The following is a 7901-nucleotide window of genomic DNA, read 5'->3' as shown; positions in this document are numbered from 1 at the left end:
CGTCACCTGATCCGAGTATTCATTAATAACGTCAACAATTAATGGTGGGGATGATGATCCCAGGTAACCAGAACATCTGCCTCACCACCTGGAGCAACCCCAGCTAGGCACTGCGCCCCTGCAAAGGAGGGTGAACAGCAAGGTGATTAATGCTCATTAATTATCCTTGACCAGGGTCAGGAGCCCCTGTCACCCACGAAATGACAGCAGGGGTCATCTGGTGCTGCACAGCAGTTTTCAACACTCCCAAATTCCTGGGACACATGAAAGGGTCTTCCCAACGTAAGAGCAGGCCCTGCTACAGTGGATTTAGGGATGGCTTTTCACCAGCATCCATCCTTGCAGTCCATTTCCCCCTCCAGAGCTCCACAGAGTGGGGGCGGAAAAGTGCTCACAATTCACACGTGTGTGTATACATACACAAGCACACCACCTCGAAAGAACAGTTCATAATAACTGAGTCATTGTTGCCATCCACAGGAGCCTGGAGTACTGACAATGCAGAAGGATTCTGGTCCAAAATGGCAAAGTAGCTCTCCACAGACAGTGGAGCAGGAAAATATGAGCCTAGTGTTGTGTTATTCTTTCTTATAGTACTTTCCACTCTACAGAAGCCTGAAATGCTTCTTAATATTAGATAAATTGAAAGAAGTTCATCATCTGCCTAGAATGTTTTGAACAGGTATCACTTAGCCACCACAATCTACATCTCATTTTGCAGGGTGGAGTAGGATAATAAATTTCAGCATATAATGAGGTTGCCATAGCATACAGGCCATTTGACAGTACTTGCATCCTGTTCCAGAAGGTCATCTTGTCCGTCTAATCTCAAGCTCCCAAATACTCCTATGAATAAATCACCAACTCTGGAATCCTCATATTTAAGAGGTTCAAAAGTGCTGGATAAGGAGCTCTCTGGTCCATTTACACTGAGTTTTAATATACACTGGAAGTCAGGGAAGTTCCAAAAGGCAGCAAAATTTTTATCAGCATTTTTAAGGAGTGATGTCTGAAGTAATTAAAAATTTCTCAAGCTGAGTTTGAGCTCAGGTGAAATAACAGCACATCTAGTACAGGACTTTAGTAGCCAGCTGAGAGGGAGGTAATACAAATTTTGCTTAAGATTATGGAAACAGTGTGTGAATGCAGTTTTATATCAACTTCGTATCTTTCTGATGATATGGAACTTAGTTATTTTTGTAACAGACTACAGCATTGTCTGAAACATTAAAACTGTTAAAAGCTGAGTGACTTCTCTGTCTTAAATTGTTACTGTAAATACATGCGTTTTATCAAGTTGGTCTTGCTCTAGTAGGATCCCACAGACTTATGCACCCTACACTCTCTAATATTTTTACTAACAATCTGAAAAAAATCTGAAATCCATCTTAGCTGAGCCTTGTAGGAGGCACAAAGCATGGGGCAAGAGGCAAAGGATGCTTATAGCTGCATAGCCCTAAGTTAAGTTTAGGCATAATCACATCATATGTATTTCAATCAAGCGAAATGTAAAGTCTCACATCTAGGAACAAAGAATGTAGGTCACACTGAAAGGATGTAACTCTATCCTGCAAAGCTGCAATTCCGTAAAGACTTCATTAAGATGAATAATCAGCTGAACGTGAGCTCCTTCTGCAGTGTTGTGACCAAAGGGCTAGTGCTGTCCTGGGAAAAAAAACAAGAGCTGGGAGTTCTTTTACCTCTGGTTTTGACTCTGTTGTGACTGTTTTGGAAATAATTTGTCCAGACAACATTTCAAGAAGGATGTTTAAAAACTAGAGGGGTTTCAAAGAAGGCTAGTAAAGAATGATTACAGGACTGTCAAACATGTTTTGTAGTAAGACCCAAAGAGCTCAGTATATTTAGCTTTCTAAAGAGAAGGTTAAGGTGTGAGGTGATCATACCTTATGAGCACTGAAACAGGAAGAAAAATCTGAATCTTCTGTTTAACAGACAAAGAGGTAAGATCTCTTGACAGAAGGTGATGGGAAACAAGTTCGTGAATAAAGTGTGGTCTTGTAGTGAATAAAATTAACTGTTGAAACAGCTTACCAAGATTTATGGTAGATCCACCATTACTGGATTTATAAAAAACAATACTTGTTGGGTTTGGTTTCAGGTTTTTTCATTAGAGAGAGAGACTGGCTAGACCACAACTGCTAAAACTTAACCAGGAACTGACCTGGAGAGCCCTAACTCAGGATATCAGACCACAGCAGTCCAAGGGGTCTCTTCTGGTCTTAGGCTCTCTTACTCTACAGAGGCAACACCTGCACAGTGTGTCTCCCTGCACTGTGTGGCACCCAGATTCCAGTGGACAGTCTCCAGCCTGTGGCTGTGCTGCTTTACCAAGGAAAACTACTTGGTACAGACCAGAAAGCCTGGGTGCAAAGTAACACGTGCGGTGTGACCCTCTGTGATACCAGGTCCAAGGTTATGGACAAGTGCATCTGAAGAAGGGGAGCCTTAGTGCCCTTCAATTTGTGACCCAAGGTATAAACAGTTGTGAAATATTTGGTTACGATGAAATGTGTTTGCATCCAGTACTCCTGGAGAAGGTCAACTATGCTCCAAGCAGGGGGGACAGAGCAGTACGAAGAAAAAAATTATTATACATTGCTCTTAAATGTGGCATTATTTTCAAGTATGGATAATTGTCTTACAACATAGTAACAATAGTTATTTTTTGCCCAAAACGTAGATGTCATCCATTACTTTCTCTGGGTTCTTTTTTTAAGAGAAATATACCAGCAACTGCATGCACTTGCACACACTTTCTCAGGCATGGTTTCGGATACGGCCGTTGCAGAGCAGTTAAAGCAGTGCATCACAGACTGAGAACCCCATGGCCTTAGTCTTCCCAACAATGCCAAAGTAAGTGCTTAGGTAGGTGTCTGTCTGCAGGAGCAAGAACCAAGGAAGGTTCTGAACCATTACTAAAACTGTATGTGTAGCATGATTATTTCCATTGCATTGTTCACACTCTAATAAAGGACTCAGAGCAGGTGCTCAGTGCAGTGTAATCATAATAATGTGTCTTTCCCAAATCTTACAGTCAAAGATCTCAGTCCTTTTTATGGCTCATGACCTCTCTGAACCCCTAGAAAAGGGGGTTGGGTTCTGTGCTGAAGCAGCAGACCATTCCGACATCATGACTTGCAGGGTTTATAATCTAAAAATCAGGGGGCTTATATCTGTAAAGCCTTAACATCATAAGTCAATGAAATCCAGCTTGGAGAAACACCATTTGAATCCCTGCCTGTCATTTTTTTTTCTGTCTTCAAGGGGTTTTATTATTTGCTGTGCCCTCAAATACACCTTTCCAGCTAAAGACACATTCATGTGGACAGCTCTTTGTTTTGTTTTTCCTTCCAACCAATGCTTTTGTGTATTTCTGAAACTTAAGACACCTCCTCTGCTACTACAGTACTTATCTGTAACACCATCGCTTTGAGGGATTAAAGCAGGTTACTTGTTACACACTTAGATCAAGAGTTATCTGAGTAGAAAGTCTATCCCGTTAGGGTTGGCGGAATCTGTTTTTGATCTTGAGTTGTTTTGATTTTCTCTGAGAGCAAGTAACATGTTATTTTAACTTCTGAATAAGGTGTGCTACCTGACTGTGTCTCTTCTGTTTGGCAGAAAGGATTAGAAACCTCCACAGAACTTGCACTCTATTAAAGCAGAGTGCTCACCATTGAGAACCAAGGAGCTGAATTGTTTTCAGATTATATGTGTGTGTGTGTGTCTTTCCCACATCAAAGACTTTGATGGAAGCTGTTCACGCCATTGTCAGGAATGCAGGGATTGGCACAAAGGTGATTAGCAGAATTGCTTTTCTGTAGGAGAAGCACAAAAATTATCAAAGGATTAAAGAGGATAAAATTAAAAGGTTATGCTGAATTTGGGGGCAAATTTTCTGCTTTTAAATTTTCTCCTAAATTATACATATTGATTTCGTTTTACCTGTGAAATATTTGCCAGAAGAAACGAGGATTAGAAGCTGTTTCATATGGATTCTGTTAAAGGGAGATGAAAAATCTTCCCTTAAAGATATTCTCAACAGACCATATTCCAAACCCTATCCACAAGGAGCTTTTGATGAGTACTAATGGCACACAGCTAGCAGCCGTCCCCTACAAGGTCCTCAGCAGCCACAGGATTGGGACTTTTAGTCATGATTATGCTGAAAATTATAACAAACAATTCCATGAATGAGTTTGTCATCAGTGATGCTGTTTGTTTACTTTTCTCACTACACTCTGCTGACAAAGATACTAAACTGAGGGGATCACTTTCATTATCCACTTGCTAGGCACATGCAATGCTTTTGTATTTTGATCAGCAGCTGAGCTGCTTGAGTGGTTTGGGAAAAAAGGCAATAAAAAGGGATTCTCAAATATTTTAGCGTATCAAAATGAACAGAGCCTTCCAGAATCTTTCTTGCTTGGCAAAACTGCAGTACAATAAAAAAAAAATGTATCACCTCCCATAGCCAGCAGAATTGTCTCATCGTGCTGGTTTAGACTCTGTTTATTGTGCATTTTATTTTGAACAATCCTCTACTATTTGCTAAATACAAGCCATATACCTATTTCTTGTCTTTTCATTTTGAGTTTTGTTTGTTTGTTTTACTAAGCTTTTCTTCCCAGGAAGTCACCCGGAATATTTTATTTGTTTTAAACCTCATTTATCAAAGTATTATCTAAAGCATCTGTTCAGAAAATGTTCATTTTAACTGTTTTCCCAACAATGACCTTCTTCCTCCCCCCCAGGCCACATCAAGTTGTCACTCACCAGACAGCTGTGGAATTTGGAATCATTCCTTTTAAACGCTTTACAATTCCAAATGGTAGATTTCTAATGGCACAATATGATTGCCACAAAGATCTTTAAATTTCCCAATCCTCCAGGCTTCAAAGGCTGGACCGTCCTTGATCTCCTGAAGGAATGCTTTTGAATCTTGTTCTTTTATAGGGGCTACCTATGAAGATATTTTAGGGGCTTTTTCCTTTCATACTTAAAACCTGAGGAACTAAACATTCAAATGCCCGCTGGCTTTTTTGGGAGTGAGATCAAGACGTACAGAATTGTTTCTAGGGATTCTCAGCTCAGTTTTCATTAATTCCACGGGTAGTTCCAAAACTTTTTGGAGTGTTTATAAAGCAATATAAATATCTTTGGTGTAGCAGTGACTGTGATACTGTTTTATCCTGCATTTTCCTTCCACCTACATGGCTATGTCATGCAGTTCCTCACCTGCCATGAGGAAGTCTGACAATGCCCTGACTCTTCCTGTGCCCATGGGTACAGAGGGGTTCATTGCTCTTGGAGGATTCACTGCTGTCATATCACTTACAAGGTAATAATTTGTTTAAGTAAAGTGAGCAAACGTAATCCTACAAGTAGTTTTGGGTCTGCCTTGACCAGGCAACTGAGACAGAGCCTAATTACCTGCAACAGCTACAAATGTGCAAAATTTTTTAAGAGTCCTAGGCTTACTTCTCTCTTTTTCTACAGGCAGAGGAAACATTTCACTATTAGTCCTTTTTTGCACAGTAGGATTTCTCAATCAGGAAGCTGACATTTTTTATTAATCAATTAACTAATTTTAAGTTAATTCTGTTTCTTATTACTGAAACACAGAGTTCGTTAATTTGAAGTTGAGACTTAACTTATAATGCACCAACAGGAATCTGGCTGGTGCTAGAAACAGCCTTTCTTTCTATTCCATTCAGCTTATGCCAACCCATAAGGCTTGTTTTACCCTCTCTCATCTTACAAATGAAGCACACATATATATCAAAAACTCAAGGAAAGTATCCTGCTGTCCACACACAGTAGGTCCTAGTCCTGCAGCAAAGCGCCACACTTGTGCATGGTCCCACCTCACAGATTCACGATAGATTTGGGGTCTTCAGCTGTACCCACCTTGGGGAAGGCACTGTCCTTTCTGTGCTCTTACAGTACCTCACATGACATCACCTCTGCTGTGACTGAGCCTCTCAGGTATTGTTATAAGGAGTAATTAATGCTTTGTCACTGCAGTAAGTGTACGTTTAGATACCCTGTATTGGTAGTGCACGTGATTTTTAAATGGTCCTCAGCCTAACCTTGGGTTTAGTGATGACAATAACAAACTGCAGGAACAACTGATTGCTAACCCAGTTTATGGGTCAGAGACCAGGCCTTAGATCCTCATTTACACAGTTTCTTACGATCATGTAAGCCCCCACTCTCCAAGACTATTTTTATTTGTTTGTTTAGATCAGTTTAAAAAAAAATCCCAGGTCCCAAAATAGAGAATGTTTTCCTTTGGAACTGGAAGCAAACACACTTGATGGCTTTAACATCTGTTGGACAATGCGTGGTTGGGTGGTGGGCACCTCACACAGTTTTGTGACAAACACATGTGCATACAGCGTGTCAGATTATAAATCCAAGAATAAAGAGTCATTAAAACCTCCCTTCTCCAGCCCACCTGCCATGAAAATAGGCTTTTCACTCTATCTATTTAAACTGAAAATTGAGTATTCGGAAGAAAAATGCCGACATTCCAGGGATTCAAGTCAAAATCTCCCCCTCCAGTAAAGGAGGTCTGTCAATTGAACATAGATTGATCCATTGTCTGTCTCCCATCAGGACCCACAAGCCACCCCATGCACGTATGCTTCTATTCTGGGTTGAAAGAGAGACCTCACAGTCCCAGGCCATCACAGTAACATTTACATCTGCCATGGGCTTGATGTGAAACTGCATAATTCTCAAATACCTTTCTGGTTTTGCAGCCTGTCAGCACATGGTGCAGTTTTTGGGCGCAGATCCCAGTGACATTAGCTTGCTACCCAGCAGAGCATGAGCCCTGTCAGCTCCACCATGAGCACAAACCTTCCTGCTCTTGGAAGGGAAAAGAGGAGAAAGAGACACTTGCACACTGGATCAAGTCTTAGCAGAAGTCACTTGACTGCAACAAGTGCTACATTTTTTCCTATCCTTTCTCTTTTCCTCCAGTTTGCAGTGGACTTACTGTTGTTAGTATGCCTGAATTACTAGTAGCAATATATTGAAATGCATTTCAAGAACAAAACATCCAGGCTGGGCAAGACGCCCATGCTCCTGAAGAGGAAAAAAGGCTTCTAATTAACAGACATAGGTTGTGACTCTTGAAACTGAATTTACTAGTATGGTGAAGCCTGACAAATAACAGTGCTTCTCACAGATTATTCTCCTCACCTGTAAGTGTGCTTCTTCATCTGTTTAGCCGTTGTGAGCCTTTTAACACACTCTGAGCCTAATAACTGCCTTCGTAATGCCAGGAAGAAAACAGCTTTCTAAAGCAGGTAAAGCCCACAGCACTTTTTCCCTTTTGGTTATGTCTTTTTCCATGCACACACATACAAATGGGCTTTTTTTTCCCCAGCATGATTCTCTGTACAAGGAAGCAGTGAAGCCATCTCCTTGCTTATTTTCTGTTGCCCCTCTGAAGGGTGAGGCCCATTTGCTGTGTGGATGCCCTGGCAGGTGTTTGGATGTGCAGGTGTGTGCAAAGGCAAAGTCCCGAGCACCAGCACAAAGATTCAAATACCAGGACCTTTCAGCCTGAACCTGACACTGCCACTTTAAAACCAGAGATGTGGACATCAAAGTTTTCCACTCCCCAGAAGGAAAGGACTGTTTTACACCCTTTCAAACGATGTCTCTTATCTCTGCCTTTCCTACAGCCTCCTCTCTCTTTCTCACACACACACTTTTTCTAATACCATCCCTCCCTCTCCACTTCAAACCATGGGAAAAACCTAGGAAAAGAAGCTTGCCGACTAAGGGACCGTTTCACTGCATTGTGTTTTCCAGCTAGACCTGAACAGACTGAAATCAATTCAGCTCTCTCTTGCTCGCTCTTT

The sequence above is a fragment of the Corvus brachyrhynchos genome, unplaced genomic scaffold (assembly GCF_000691975.1).
Source record: "Corvus brachyrhynchos isolate BGI_N302 unplaced genomic scaffold, ASM69197v1 scaffold61, whole genome shotgun sequence".
NCBI classification, from domain to species: domain Eukaryota; kingdom Metazoa; phylum Chordata; class Aves; order Passeriformes; family Corvidae; genus Corvus; species Corvus brachyrhynchos.
This window is presented reverse-complemented; position numbering follows the sequence as displayed.